The sequence below is a fragment of the Cajanus cajan genome, chromosome 1, assembly GCF_000230855.2.
Source record: "Cajanus cajan strain Asha chromosome 1, NIPB_CcT2T_4, whole genome shotgun sequence".
NCBI classification, from domain to species: domain Eukaryota; kingdom Viridiplantae; phylum Streptophyta; class Magnoliopsida; order Fabales; family Fabaceae; genus Cajanus; species Cajanus cajan.
In genome coordinates, this window is record NC_138517.1 from 4,903,021 (window position 1) to 4,917,779 (window position 14,759).

A 14,759-nucleotide genomic window follows, 5' to 3' on the forward strand; every position below is an offset into this window, starting at 1 on the left:
GCAGTATTATTAGTAGAGAAAAAATGGAAAAGATAGAAGCATAGAGAAAAAAAATGAAAAATTCACTTGAAAATTCTTGAAGCACTTGAAAAGTCACTTTAAACAATCCTTCAAAATCTGATGGGTTTGGATGATGGGATTGTTTTATGAATTTAGTATTTATAGATAACACTAGAAAGTCCTTCAAAATCCTTCTAATATAACAATCTTTTAAAATCCTTATATTTTTTAATACTAATGGATTATTTTTAAGTTGTAAAAAAATCTCAAATGAATACCAATAGATTTTGATGAACTCTTTAAAAAATCTTGAAAATCCAGATTGAATACCACTGGATTGTTTTTAAGTGACATAAAATTCTTATTGAATACAATAGACTTTTTTACTCAAAAAAAGTATTTTAAAATCTTATGACACTCCTTTTAAATCTAAAATGTGAAACGAATCCTAAGTTTTGATGTAATTAGTATATTAAAATTAGCGATTAAATTAGAGATATTTAAAACAAATTAAAAGGTGATTACCATGTTCCAATATTCTGTCATGCTATCAACTCAAACTAATTGAATTGTAACGGCGTTAGTGAATGAAGAATTTAATTACAAAATTTATAACTTATAAAGATCTTTCTAGAGTGTTTTTAACTATATAGACTATTTCACAAACAAAAATTTTAAAGAATTTGAAAATTTTAGAGAATTAAAAATAACTATTTTTTTTTGTCACGTGTATCTCTATTTGTCATATAAGACATCATTACTAGTAGAGTAATAAAAAAATATTATTCTTATTATTATGATTTTAGAGAGATTAATTTAATAAAAACAAATTAGAGAATTAAAAACAAATTTGAAATATCTTAGGAAGTCTAAAAGTAACTTTTACTCCACTTTTATAAATTTTCTGTATTTGATTAAATTTTTAAGAGAAAAATAAAGAGAGATAAAAATTCGTTATTCATCTAATTTTAAATCTCCTCTAATATTCAGAAAATTTATAATGAAAAAAAGGTTGTTTTATAATAATTTCAATATAATATTTCAATTAAAAATCCTTAATTATATTTTTAAATTCAAATTTATTAAAGTATAAAAGTAAATCAGACTGAATTTATAATCCTTCATCTTTCTTTCCCCTTTATTTAATTAAAATCTTTCTCCTTCTAACAGTCACGGAGGTTAAGGTGTTTTAAGTTGGATTTGTCTCATTTTTTTAATTAAATCCTTACATTAAGGACAAGAACAAATAAATGACAACAAAATATACCACCGTAATTGGTAACGTTGCCATGTATTCATATATATATATATATATATATATATATATATATATATATATATATATATTTGTTTCATCATATTCTTTCGTGCTTTTTATTAGTTTTCTTTCTGATTTTTGCCCCTTTTCTCATATTAATATATATCGGTGAGGTGACCCTTCAATCTTGATGGGTCGAATGGATCTTTCTTTTTCTTTGACTCATTGTTAAAAGTTAACATATAAAATATTAGAAATATATCTTCCAGTTCTTCGTGATTTTGTCTCGGTGGCTTTTCTCTCCAAATCTCAAGATCGGAAAAGGAACTCCAGAGAGAAGGAAATTAAAGAACATTGAATAAATACTCATCATTAACCCTTATTAGAAAAATGAAGAAGAATATAGAGAAAAGTGATGAACCAAGAGGAATATAATTGATTCATTGCTCCTAGCTAGGATATCCATAGCATAACTCGATATGCTATTGCTTCATTGCCTTTCCATCTAATTCATTATGTTATATTTTATAAAGCATTCAAAGTTTGCATGAAAAATGCAGTTGTTCAAAGCAAGTCATGGGGAATATATATATAATTGTGATTTGAAGCAGCCTGTAAAGCTATACCAATAACTTTCATGATAGTGACTTGTCAAAGGAGAGTTTCGTGCCGCAACTTTGGCTTGCATATAGAAATTGTTTGGATAAACTTCTCTTTAATTACTTCATAGAATATAAAATAAAAATAAGAAATAAATTAACATTTTTATAAACTAAAACTAAGTTATATATAAATTTAAAAGATATTTTAAGAAAGTTTATATGAGATAAATTCTCTGAATTAATTTATGCATAATTAATTTTGGTTTTTAGAGAAGATTATTATTATTTTTTATTTTGTTCTCTTAAAAGTACTTATGAAAAACTTAATCCAAACATATTATTCTTTTGGATTAATTTAAGGGTTATCTAAGGACTTTTACATTCAACCAATAAAAAATTATTATTAATATAACTTTTTTTTACACCAATATTAATATAACTTCTTAGGTAGTTAAAAACATTTTTAATATAAATGATAGTTTTTCTAATATAGTCTTTTATATTAGGAGTATTTTAGTGTTATGCACCAAAATTTAGGGAGGAGGTGGTTCCAAATCGATCTAATATTGATCATAAATGAAAAGTTCTATGACTATGTTCACATTAACTAATTGTTTTCTTCTGCATGTGTTAGTATTTGTGCAAAAATAGTACAATAATTATGACAAATTTTCTCCTCATTGGTTGTCCCATTCAATGCGCTAAGTTTTACACTGTCAATCCAGCTTCATACTCCATCATATCTGTGTCATATGATGTGAGGTATTGTTGATATATTACAAAATAATATAGATGAACTATTTCTGAATAAGATGGTGTATAAAAGACAAGCAATCATGGATGATAGTGCATAAAAAGTTGCCTCAGCGAGCTGTACTGCAAAATTAGACCATAGTCCAGGCCACATCAACTTTCCCAACAAAATCATGCAATGAGTCATAAAAATCTATTACTGCGGAATATGTCTTAAATCAGAAGGCACAATAAGGAAATAAAAGACTTGCTAAACTAGGAGACACTTAAAGCAAAAAAGGTGAAAGATATGGCATGAGAGTGAGAGCCTTGTGCTAAAAGGGCCACGCCACTCAGCAATTTTGATATCATAAAAGGATGAGAATAAGGGATCATGATCATGCATGGAATGTGTATAAGTTTTCCATAGTTATTAAATCACAATCGATCAATTATATATATTTAAAATAATTATCTTAAAAGTTATGTCAATAATAATTTTTAATTTGTTGATACTATAAAAACATTTATATTTACGTGTATCACTTTTAAACTCTTAAAAAGATACCTGATTTTGGTAGATACTTCTTTTTTCTACTTGTCTTCTTTAGTGCGGAAGAATCTGAAAATGTTAAAGGTTTGTGACCCTTGGCTATAAGGAATGTGCAATTTATGAGCATCAAAACTGTGCAATTGTGTCAGCCAAAGTAAAACAGGAGTTGGTAGATGGATATCCATGGCATAACCCCAAGCATATGCCAATGTTTCATTGCGGTTTATTCCATCTTCTTTTCTATAAAGTGCAACACACACAAATCAGAGGCAATTCAAGACACAAGCACAAACTGAAGCTCAAAACTTAAGCAAATAAGCAATAGGGCACCTCTCTCCTGGCAGGTGAAAGGTCAGTAACCAAAAATCAGTGTCAATAACTTGCCAAAGGAGAGTTGCCCTGTGGCTCATTTAGCTTAATCTCATACAATGGTGGCAGATTATAGGTAATCCAAGTTTAAAGATAATGTAAGTCTTTCTTATTATTACATCTTCATTAGTTTAAGGGATTTGTTTTTTTTTTTTCAATTACATTCTCTTCTGTTAGAATATGTCAGTTTTCCACCAAAGTGCTTAAGAGTGTTTTTAATTCATCGCCAAAGCTGTAAAAATATTTAAGGAGTTAATTAATGGTATATATTGTCGGTATACTGATTTATCAAAAATCACCATTAATATAATTTTTATAATAATTATTGTAAAAATTATCAAACTTACTTTATAATATTTTGTAATTAGATGTTAGTGTAAAACTGACATAACAAAACCCTTTTTCTCAAAATTTAATTCTCTAGTGTTATGAATATTGAGTAATAACAATTTGATATAACTAGCAGAGTGGTTTATTTTCTTTCTTTTTCTGTTTTTTGAAAAAAAAATGGAGAATAAACATTAGGTTATGAACAAAGCAGAAGATCATTAAGGCGATGATAAAACAATGATCCCACCTCCAACCAATGAACAAAGAAGAAGAGTGTGGCAACGACGACAAAGTACGGGGTATTGGAGATTAAAAGAAATGTTAAGTGAAAAAATAAGAGAAAAGAAATTACATCGCCACAACCACGGTGGAGATATATATATATATAGATTGCCATTAACAACATTATTATTTTTTTTCTTTCATTTCTTAAGTCGACACTTATTAGTCGATGCAATTAGTGTCACTTTTTATCTAAGTTAGTTTCGATCATATTTAATTTGCATAGCTTTCAATTTAGTGTTGTTCAAGCTTACACTAAGTTAGCGTCATTTCTAATTAGCATTGACCAAAAAAGTCAACTCTATTAAAGGCTAACAGAAAGTCACTTAAAACTAACATTGATTAACTTTTTCTTTTTAGTGTGTATATTAAAGATTGTTTTTACAACTTCAATAATATTAAACATTGTCAATTTTTCTTAACACCAATGATTGTCAATCCTTAAAAAAAATGTTATTAGCATTGCCTATAAGTTTATTAATATATAAAAAATATTAAATGTTAATACGTTTTAGGCACACCAATTTGTTTGAGTTTATTAGCATTGCTATTTGTTTGAGTTTTTTTTTCTTTATTGATCCTTGGTGTTGTAATATTATTAGAAGTATGATAATCATGATTTCATGAAGGAATTGAAACGGAAAGAGAAAAATAATTTTCTGAATATATTCTGTTGTGTCTTTAAGATTGCATAAAAGGAGGATATATATACCCTCTGTGAAGTCCCACATCGGCTAGTAAGGTGAACGAAGCATGCCATATATATGGGTGTGGATACCTTACTCTTGAGGACGCGTTTTGGGGTGGTGTTGGCCATTCCCGAGAACAAATCCGTGAGGCCGTGGGCCAAAGCGGACAATATCCTCATGCGGGTTGCGCGGGCTGTTACATTTGGTATCAGAGCCGGGACCCGGGCAGGTGTGCCAGCGAGGGCGCTGGGCTCCCCGAGGGGGGGTGGATTGTGAAGTCCCACATCGGCTAGTAAGGTGAACGAAGCATGCCATATATATGGGTGTGGATACCTTACTCTTGAGGACGCGTTTTGGGGTGGTGTTGGCCATTCCCGAGAACAAATCCGTGAGGCCGTGGGCCAAAGCGGACAATATCCTCATGCGGGTTGCGCGGGCTGTTACACCCTCTGTCTCTATATTGTAACAAACTACATATATGGTATTTAAAAATAACTAAATAAAAATAACTGAGTGAAATAACTAATCTAATAGCCCCCTTCAAGATGGGAGGAAGATGTTGTCAACACCCATCTTGGACAAAATGCTTAAAAAAAGATTTCTTGGCAAAACTTTTGTAAACACATAAGCAACTTGATGAAACTTTCTAACATGAAACAACTTTAGCATTCCTCTCGAGACTTGTTCTCGCACAAAATGTAGATCAATTTCAAGATGTTTTGTTCTTTCGTGAAAAGTTGGATTAGAAGTTATGTGAATGGCGGCTTTGTTGTCACAATAAACTGCTGCATGTGTTGTATTAATTTGGAAGTCAGTTAAGAGATTTTTCAGCCAAACAAGTTCACTTGCCACAGAAGCAAGGGACCTATACTCAACCTCAGTAGAGGAACGACTCACAGTTTTCTGTCGTTTAGCTTTCCATGAAATTAATGAATTGCCTAGGAAAATGCAGAAGCCTGTTGTTGACCTTCTACTGTCAATGTAGGAACCCCAATCTGCACCAACATAAGCATGTAACCTTGTGTTAGAATTGGCCTTAAATAGAAAACCTTGTCCCGCAGTATTTTTAAGATATCTGAGTAACACGTTTACTACATTCATGTGATCTGAGAGAGGATTAGATACAAATTGACTCAGCTTGTGGACAACATAGCAGATGTCTAGCCGAGATATTGTTAGATACAATAATCTCCCAATCAGCCTTTTATATATGCCTAGATTTGGAAGTTTGGTTCCTGATTCTGTATGAAGCTTGAGATTTGCTTCCATTGGAACAACAGAAGGTTTGCAAGCAAGCATACCAGTCTTCAAGAATGGCTAGAGTATAGTGCCTTTACATAAGTAAATACCTTTTCTTGATTTTAAAAGTTCCAAGCCTAGGAAAAATTTGAGGTCTCCTAAGTCTTTTAACTTGAATTGTCGCTGTAGCATAGTTTTGGCTACATTGATCATATTTGAACTTGGAATAGCAAGCACAATATCATCTACATATACTAAAATCGCTATGAATGTAGCCTTCAAACCTTTTGTGAAGAAAGTGTAATCATACTTGGATTGTGTGAAGCCATGTGAAATGAGTGTGTTGCTGAACATGTTAAACCAACTTCTGGATTCTTGTTTGAGACCATATATAGACCTATTGAGTTTGCAAACCAGAGGAGTTATTTTTGTTTTTATGTTTGAGGTAGAATATCCTGGAGGAATCTGCATATATATATATTTCTTCAGCTAGAGTGCCATTTAGAAAGGCATTGTTGATATCTAGTTGAGCAAGATGCCAATGGTTGGAGGCGGCTACAACCAATAAAACTCTAAGAGTTGTGATCTTTGCTATAGGAGAAAATGTTTCTTGAAAGTCTAAACCATACTGTTGAGTGAAGCCCCGAGCAACCAGACGAGCCTTATGTTTAGCAACACTTCCATCTAAGTTAAGTTTGAGTTTGAATAACCATTTAAACTGATAGGCTTTTTCCCAAGAGGAAGGGGTTGGACAGTCCATGTGTTGTTAACTTCCATGGCAGTGAGCTCATCTTGAACAACTTGTTGTTAATGCTTGTGTTTGATGGCTTGGTTGTAGGGTTTAGGGTTTAGGGTTTGATGGCTTGGTTGTAGGTTTGAGGTTCAAAGTTTTCTGATATTTGGCATGTGAAATGTGTTTGATATGTAGAAAGTTTTGAATAATCTAGGTAGTGTTGTATGGGATAAATGGGCTTGTTGTCTATTCTCACATTATAGCAATGATAATTAGACAAATAGGAAGGTGGATGTGTGGTTCTGGTTGATCTTCTTGGAGGGTCAATAGAAGTTGGTAAGGATAATTGTTACATAGTCTGCTGCTAAGATGTAGGATAATTAGTGGCTGGGTCCATATCAACTTCAGGTTCAAAGTTTGGATTGACCAAGATTGGTGTAATATTAGAAGTAAAAACATCCTCATTGAGCCCTGTGGTGGATTTATTCTGAAAAGGGAAAATGTGTTCATAAAACCGTACATCTCTTGAGATGAAGATTTGATTGTTGCTGATATCAAGAAGTTTGTAATCCTTGAAGCCTTGAGGGTAACCAATGAAGACTGCAACAGTTGCTTGTAACAACCCAATTTTCAATGGGCCGTAGGCCCAATTCGTTGCCCAGAACGGGTCGTTTCAAAAGTGAAACGGGCCGTTCTGGAATTGTAGACCCCTAAAATTGTCCGGGTCGGAAATAAGACTCGAAGACTCTCGAAGATCAAAGGAAAGTCAGCCAAAGGGACTCTTAGAAGACCGTGGGATGACAATCTGTAGGTTTAGAGGTCTTAGAGTAGCAAAAAATAAGAAAGTGGAGGGAATGAAGCCCAATACGGCCTCCCAAAAGTTCAGTACGGCCGTATTGAACATTTTAAACTACAATACGGCCGCACTGAACTCAATACGGCCGTATTGAAGTTTCTGAACTTCAATACGGCTGCACTGAACTCAATACGGCTGCACTGAACTTCAATACGGCTGCACTGAACTCAATACGGCCGTATTGAGGTTTTTTGAACTTCAATACGGCCGTACTGAATTCAATACGGCCGTATTGTAGTTCAAAACTTCAATACGGACCGTATTGACCCCCAGAGGCCGTATTGCGCCTCATCCCTATAAATATGACGTCAATTGGACGTCATTCTACACTTTTTCACTGAGTTTTAACCCTCTTCTTGAGTATTCTGGGTTTTTTTTGAGCAGTGCTCTGCCTAGAAATCACTCGGAGAGTTGATCCGACGAAGTTCTTGAGTCACGAGCCATTTGCTTGAGTCTCGAACCTAGTCGAAGGGAAATCCTCCGGATTTCCATAGTTAAAATTTTATAGGAGGGAGCGAGCGGTCTTGTAGAGGGAGGGAACGCCAAAACGCTTCCCAATTTCTGTCAAGATATATAAGAAAGCACGCTTCAAAGGTTTATCTCTTTAAAGTCCCTTCTTTTACCGCTTTCTGTGTGTACATATTTAAACTGTCATCATGTAGATAGTTAATTTATAATTGCTTAGAATAAATAGGGGTAATTTAGTAATTTCGCACTATTATTTTTAGAAATAATCTGTCATAGGGAACCCGAAAGGGGCGCTGTGGGGTGCTAACACCTTCCCCACGCGTAACCGACTCCCTTACCCGACTCTGGTTGTCATGGCCGAAGTCGATTTTTGAATCGATTGCCTCAAACTTCTTTTTCCAATGTTTTGAGTAAAACATTGGTGGCGACTCCATGAACCCTTCCTTTTTATGAAAACCGCTAATCCACGGAGGGTCCCGCTTGGGATTAACATGGATTGGTGAGCCTTTTAATAAAATTGCTCGTTTGACGAGGTCTCAGTTTGAGAATAAGTCATTCTAGCAATCCATATTTTTAAACAAATAAAAGAGTCCAACCATCCTTCGCGAATGCCGAAAGCCCGTTTCGGGCCGGTGGCGACAGATGGCGACTCCACTGGGGAAGCCTCGAGAGTCAGTCCCATTTAGTGACAGATTATTTTTAACAAATAATAGTTAAAATTACTTTATTACCCCTTGTTTGTATGATAACATGCTTTATTTATATGGCTTTAATAAACTGTTGTATGTTTAAATTTTCGCAAATGTTTGAAATAAAAACTGCACACAAACCTTTGCACACAACAGTTCCCTCTATACCCGGGGGCATGAGTGGTAAGCCATAGGGAGTGGATGTTAGTACGGCCGGTTGTCGAATGGGTCTATAGGTGCCCGTAGACCGTTGTCGGAAAGCATCACTCAAGGTGATAACCATGAACTCGAGTCCGATAGTGCGTTGGAGCTTTCCATCTGCTTACGACGAGAGGAATTGGGTCCCTATAATGGGGGCACCTTGGGGGCCTCAGACCGGTGAGAACAGTTAGAACCACCTTGAATATGCACTTTTCTGCAGGATACCCCTACCTCGTGATTCGCTCGTGACTGTTCGTGGATGAGTGAATTGTTTGTGCATTGTTTATGTGACATTGTTTGAGCATACATTGCATTCTTTAAACATACAACATTCCTTTTTAAAAAATAAAAATAAATAGGAATAAGAATCTTCCATTACATGGTGTTAACATCTACCTTCATCACATTCATATAGGTAGTTTCCCTTTTCACCCAAAAAAATATAATAAATAAAAATACCCAAAAGAAAAATAGAGAAAAATATTATTTATCCAAACCAAGCAATATCATGCATCATCTTAGGGACATCCTAAAAACATGATAATGCTTAGTTGAATAAACACAATGCATGCATATTCAACGTCATCATCTCATATCATGCATTCTTATCAAAGATCATGGAGGGATCTAGGTTTACATTTCATACATCCCTCCTAGTAAATCATTAATAAACATTAATAAAAAGAAAGAATTAATCGATGCGTATGTTCAAAGAATGGATCGCACGCCGTTCGTTATCAAGTGTAAGCCAACAACCGCGCCAAGCGAACACACGTCAACTCCGTTGTTGGTAATCAAGACAAACAAAGGGGAAGGTCCAACACCGTTAAGGATCACTGCTCCAAGACCTTTCCCCTACGAATCAAATAAGGCTGTGCCGTGGATATACGACATCCATTCTTCTGCCGACAGCGATATCTCCAACATCGCTGGACTTGGGGGCATGACTAGGAGTGGCAGGATCTACACTCCCGAAGATCTTCATGACAAAGCTCCCAAGAATAAAGAAAAAGAAAAAGATAAAACCGAGGAAAATAAAGAATCCGAGGAGGAGACAGACGAGCTGTTAAAGTATATCCGACAGAGCGAGTACTCCATCATGGATCAACTTCATAGGACGCCAGCAAAGATTACACTGTTGTCGTTGATCCTAAGCTCCGAACCGCATCGGCAAGCTCTGTTGAAAGTCTTGAACGAGGCATATGTGTCGCATACTATCTCCCAAGACAAATTTGAGGGGATTGTTAGTCACATTACGGCTAATGATCACCTCTCTTTCACCGATGAAGAGATCCCCGCTGAGGGACCGAACCACAACAAGCCCTTGCACATCTCTGTAAAGTGCAAGGAGTATCACATCGCTAAAGTCTTGGAGGTCTTAGAGTCAGCCAAAGGGACTCTTAGAAGACCGTGGGATGACAATCTGTAGGTTTAGAGGTCTTAGAGTAGCAAAAAATAAGAAAGTGGAGGGAATGAAGCCCAATACGGCCTCCCAAAAGTTCAGTACGGCCGTATTGAACATTTTAAACTACAATACGGCCGCACTGAACTCAATACGGCCGTATTGAAGTTTCTGAACTTCAATACGGCTGCACTGAACTCAATACGGCTGCACTGAACTCAATACGGCTGCACTGAACTCAATACGGCTGCACTGAACTTCAATACGGCTGCACTGAACTCAATACGGCCGTATTGAGGTTTTTTGAACTTCAATACGGCCGTACTGAATTCAATACGGCCGTATTGTAGTTCAAAACTTCAATACGGACCGTATTGACCCCCAGAGGCCGTATTGCGCCTCATCCCTATAAATATGACGTCAATTGGACGTCATTCTACACTTTTTCACTGAGTTTTAACCCTCTTCTTGAGTATTCTGGGTTTTTTTGAGCAGTGCTCTGCCTAGAAATCACTCGGAGAGTTGATCCGACGAAGTTCTTGAGTCACGAGCCATTTGCTTGAGTCTCGAACCTAGTCGAAGGGAAATCCTCCGGATTTCCATAGTTAAAATTTTATAGGAGGGAGCGAGCGGTCTTGTAGAGGGAGGGAACGCCAAAACGCTTCCCAATTTCTGTCAAGATATATAAGAAAGCACGCTTCAAAGGTTTATCTCTTTAAAGTCCCTTCTTTTACCGCTTTCTGTGTGTACATATTTAAACTGTCATCATGTAGATAGTTAATTTATAATTGCTTAGAATAAATAGGGGTAATTTAGTAATTTCGCACTATTATTTTTAGAAATAATCTGTCATAGGGAACCCGAAAGGGGCGCTGTGGGGTGCTAACACCTTCCCCACGCGTAACCGACTCCCTTACCCGACTCTGGTTGTCATGGCCGAAGTCGATTTTTGAATCGATTGCCTCAAACTTCTTTTTCCAATGTTTTGAGTAAAACATTGGTGGCGACTCCATGAACCCTTCCTTTTTATGAAAACCGCTAATCCACGGAGGGTCCCGCTTAGGATTAACATGGATTGGTGAGCCTTTTAATAAAATTGCTCGTTTGACGAGGTCTCAGTTTGAGAATAAGTCATTCTAGCAATCCATATTTTTAAACAAATAAAAGAGTCCAACCATCCTTCGCGAATGCCGAAAGCCCGTTTCGGGCCGGTGGCGACAGGAATAAGTTAAAGGCCCAAAATTTGAGAAGCAGAACGGGCCATTCTGGAGGGAGAACGGGCCGTTCCGGTTTGGAGAACGGGCCGTTCCAGAGGGAGAACAGGTCGTTCTGGTTTGGAGAACGGGCCGTTCTGGAAGCAGAACTGGCCGTTCTACTGGGTCTGAGAACGGGCCGTTCTGGTTTGGGAACGGGCCGTTCCAGTTGAAAAATTTACGTAGGTTTGAAGGGCCCAGAACAGGCCGTTCCGATTTTGGAACGGGCCGTAGTGGTAGGTGGGCGAAAAATCCTATAAATAGGCCTCAAATCCTCTCATTTCTACACACCTCTCATTCTCACTCTCTCTTCTCTTCTGTTCTCTCTTTTGTTCCTCTTCTTCTCTCTGAAGACCAAGGGGAACTTAGAGGATGAGGTTCTGCTCCAGTCTTAGTTCCGATCCTTATTTAAAGAAAAAGAGGAGGTTCTGCCCGAGTTCCTATGTATCCAGGTACGGGAGAAAAAGAGATTATTTATATGTGGAGTTACATGAGGAAATTGGGTAGAAGAAGAACCCTTAGGATTATGAGCAATTTTATAATTATTTCTGTTTGAAAAATTATTGGCATTATTTGATTCTGTATGAATTTAGGAGTACAAATATATGATTTATTTGTAAAAATAATGCTCTGGGAGAGAGAACGAAATTATAGAAAAGTGCATGTAAGCTAGGTTTTGGAAAAGTTGAATTATTTCTGTTTGAGGAATGAATTATACCATTAGATTCGGTAGGTGTTGAGGATTATGAATATGCTAATAATTTGTAAGAATGATGATCTGGGAGAGAGAACGAAATTGTAGAAAAGTGCCTGTGAGATAGGTTTTAATTAAGGGTTTTACTGTTTATGCTGAATTATATTAAATTGATAATTTCATTGTTTATAATATTAATTTATGAATGTTTTTATTGTATTGATTGATAAGAATGAATGATCTTGATGTGAATTACTTGAGGGGTGTGTAAACCCTTATTTTGTTGGGCTTATCTGTTGTGTATGTGAGGTGGAATTGTGTACGTGATGTGAATTTGAATTATGAGATGAGATGTTGTATGAATGTGATTATGATTGTGATTATGGTGCCTCACATCAGTGACTAGGGATGGCACGGCCCCTGGTTAAGTGGTGCTACAGGGAGGGCGTGACCCTAGCATGGTGTGGGATGAGTAAGACAGTTAACACACACCACTTATGTCGATTATGGCAGCCCTGGCATAGGGTTAATTGCAAGAGACTGTATGGATTGTAATTTGATTATGGTTCCTCACACTAAAGGATCAAGGATGATACGAACCCTAGTAGTTGATGTTTCAGGGACGAGCGTACTCCGGATGATCAGGGATGATACGAACCCTGGGTAGTTGATGTTTCAGGGACGAGCGTACTCCCGGATGATCAGGGATGATACGAACCCTGGGTAGGTGATGCTTCAGGGACGAGCGTACTCCTTAATGACTAGGGATGGCACGGCCCCTGGGTAAGTGATGCTACAGGGAGGGCGTGACCCTGGTTTGGTGTGGGAGGCAATTAACCTGTATCACTTGTGTCAGATGTGGCGAGGCCTTGGCATAGTGTTAATTGTAAGATTGACATGAATTATGAATATGGAAATGATGTTGTAAATTGTATAATTGGTGTGGATTATGATGGATTGAGATATGATGTGAAATGAGATATGTTAAATGTGAATTGAGATGTGAAGATGATGAATGATTGATATATATATATATATATATATATATATATTTTATTAAATAATGAATTATGATGAGATTATATTGTGATGTGTTTGTATGTACTTTGCATATAGATATTTTCTTTTCTCACCGTATAAACTGTGGATATTTTAGGTGAAGAAGATCCGGCTACGAGTGGCATCTAGAATGCCAACAGTTAAATTATGGGAATGCTCTGATAATGTGACATCGGGGCAGAGGATTTCTAGGACATAATATTTATATGGATTTGGTATTGTAATAAATGTGTTTAAAATTGTAAACTCTTAAATTTTACCTTTCAAGTTTTATTTTTCAATCATGTTCTTATATTGAAGAAAGAACAGTTTCGAAGTTTTATGTGAACCCTTTTACGAACCCTTTGAAAGTTTATTCTTCTTAATTAAATTATATTATATATGTGTTGGGGTAGTAAGGGTGTCACATTAAGTGGTATCAGAGCAGGTCGATCCAATCGGCCGTGAGTTATGAGTCTACTATGCTTGTTTAGTAGATGAATGATAGAATGAATTGATTGTGGAATTTATTGATATGCTAGTATGATGATTGATTTTGTTTGTTGTTATTTAATTGTGTGTACTCTAACAATGCTTTGCATTATGATGTGGATAATGATGATGTTTCCCTTGTGTTGTTAGTGTTGTGCTTACTTGTGTATTGTTTTCTCAGAATTTGGCTGAAAGACATGATATAGCTTAGTTGATGCTATTCATGATTGCTTATTTGTTTTGATAGTTCTTACTTACGTAAGAAGTAGTGGTTGAGTGGTATCGCTCGTATTGCAAGCATATGTGCCAGTAGTAGTGGACGAAGTCTTGCTAATCAACTAGAACTATTAGGACTTTGAATGTGGGTGAGACATTGATTTTTCGAGTGTATTAAGTGTTTACGATTGGTAGAGTTTTTGAAAGTTATAGTTCTAGTGATTGAATCTAAGAGGTTATGTGTTGAGCATTAGAGCTTTGAGTATTCTTGATGAAAGGTCAGAGTGTTGGTTATTTCCTTAAGTTTTGATGCTTGCATATTAATCTTGTTAGTGGTTAGGTGGCATGAGGATTTGATTTTAGCTCTAAGTATTTTGTGGAATAGGTGAATTATTTTCGTTTAGGGATTGTAGTTGGAAGCTTGGATATGAATTTAAGGTAGAAAGAAGTAAGTTTGGAAGGGTTGAGGTATTCTGTGGGTTGTTAGTGCACTATTGTTGTCTAGTATAGGAGATGTTTTCACTGTAGTTTTGTTATGATAGTAGGAGTACCGTATTGATAGATTTGGATTTTGTGGTCTTCATGGAAGTTGTAGTCTTGGATGTGATCTTTCAATGGCACTAGAATCAGGTAAAATGAAGGTTTAGAACTTCAGTTATAGTT

At 35.9% G+C, this 14,759-nt stretch overlaps 1 long non-coding RNA gene across 1 annotated transcript; it reads left to right on the plus strand.

Annotated features, from left to right (window-relative positions):
• The first annotated feature begins 2,094 nt into the window (after positions 1-2,094).
• On the plus strand, positions 2,095-13,779 carry LOC145957134 (uncharacterized). Its single transcript, XR_014433542.1, has 2 exons — positions 2,095-3,612; positions 13,507-13,779. It is a non-coding gene; the product is annotated as an uncharacterized LOC145957134 (long non-coding RNA).
• Positions 13,780-14,759: the final 980 nt, after the last annotated feature.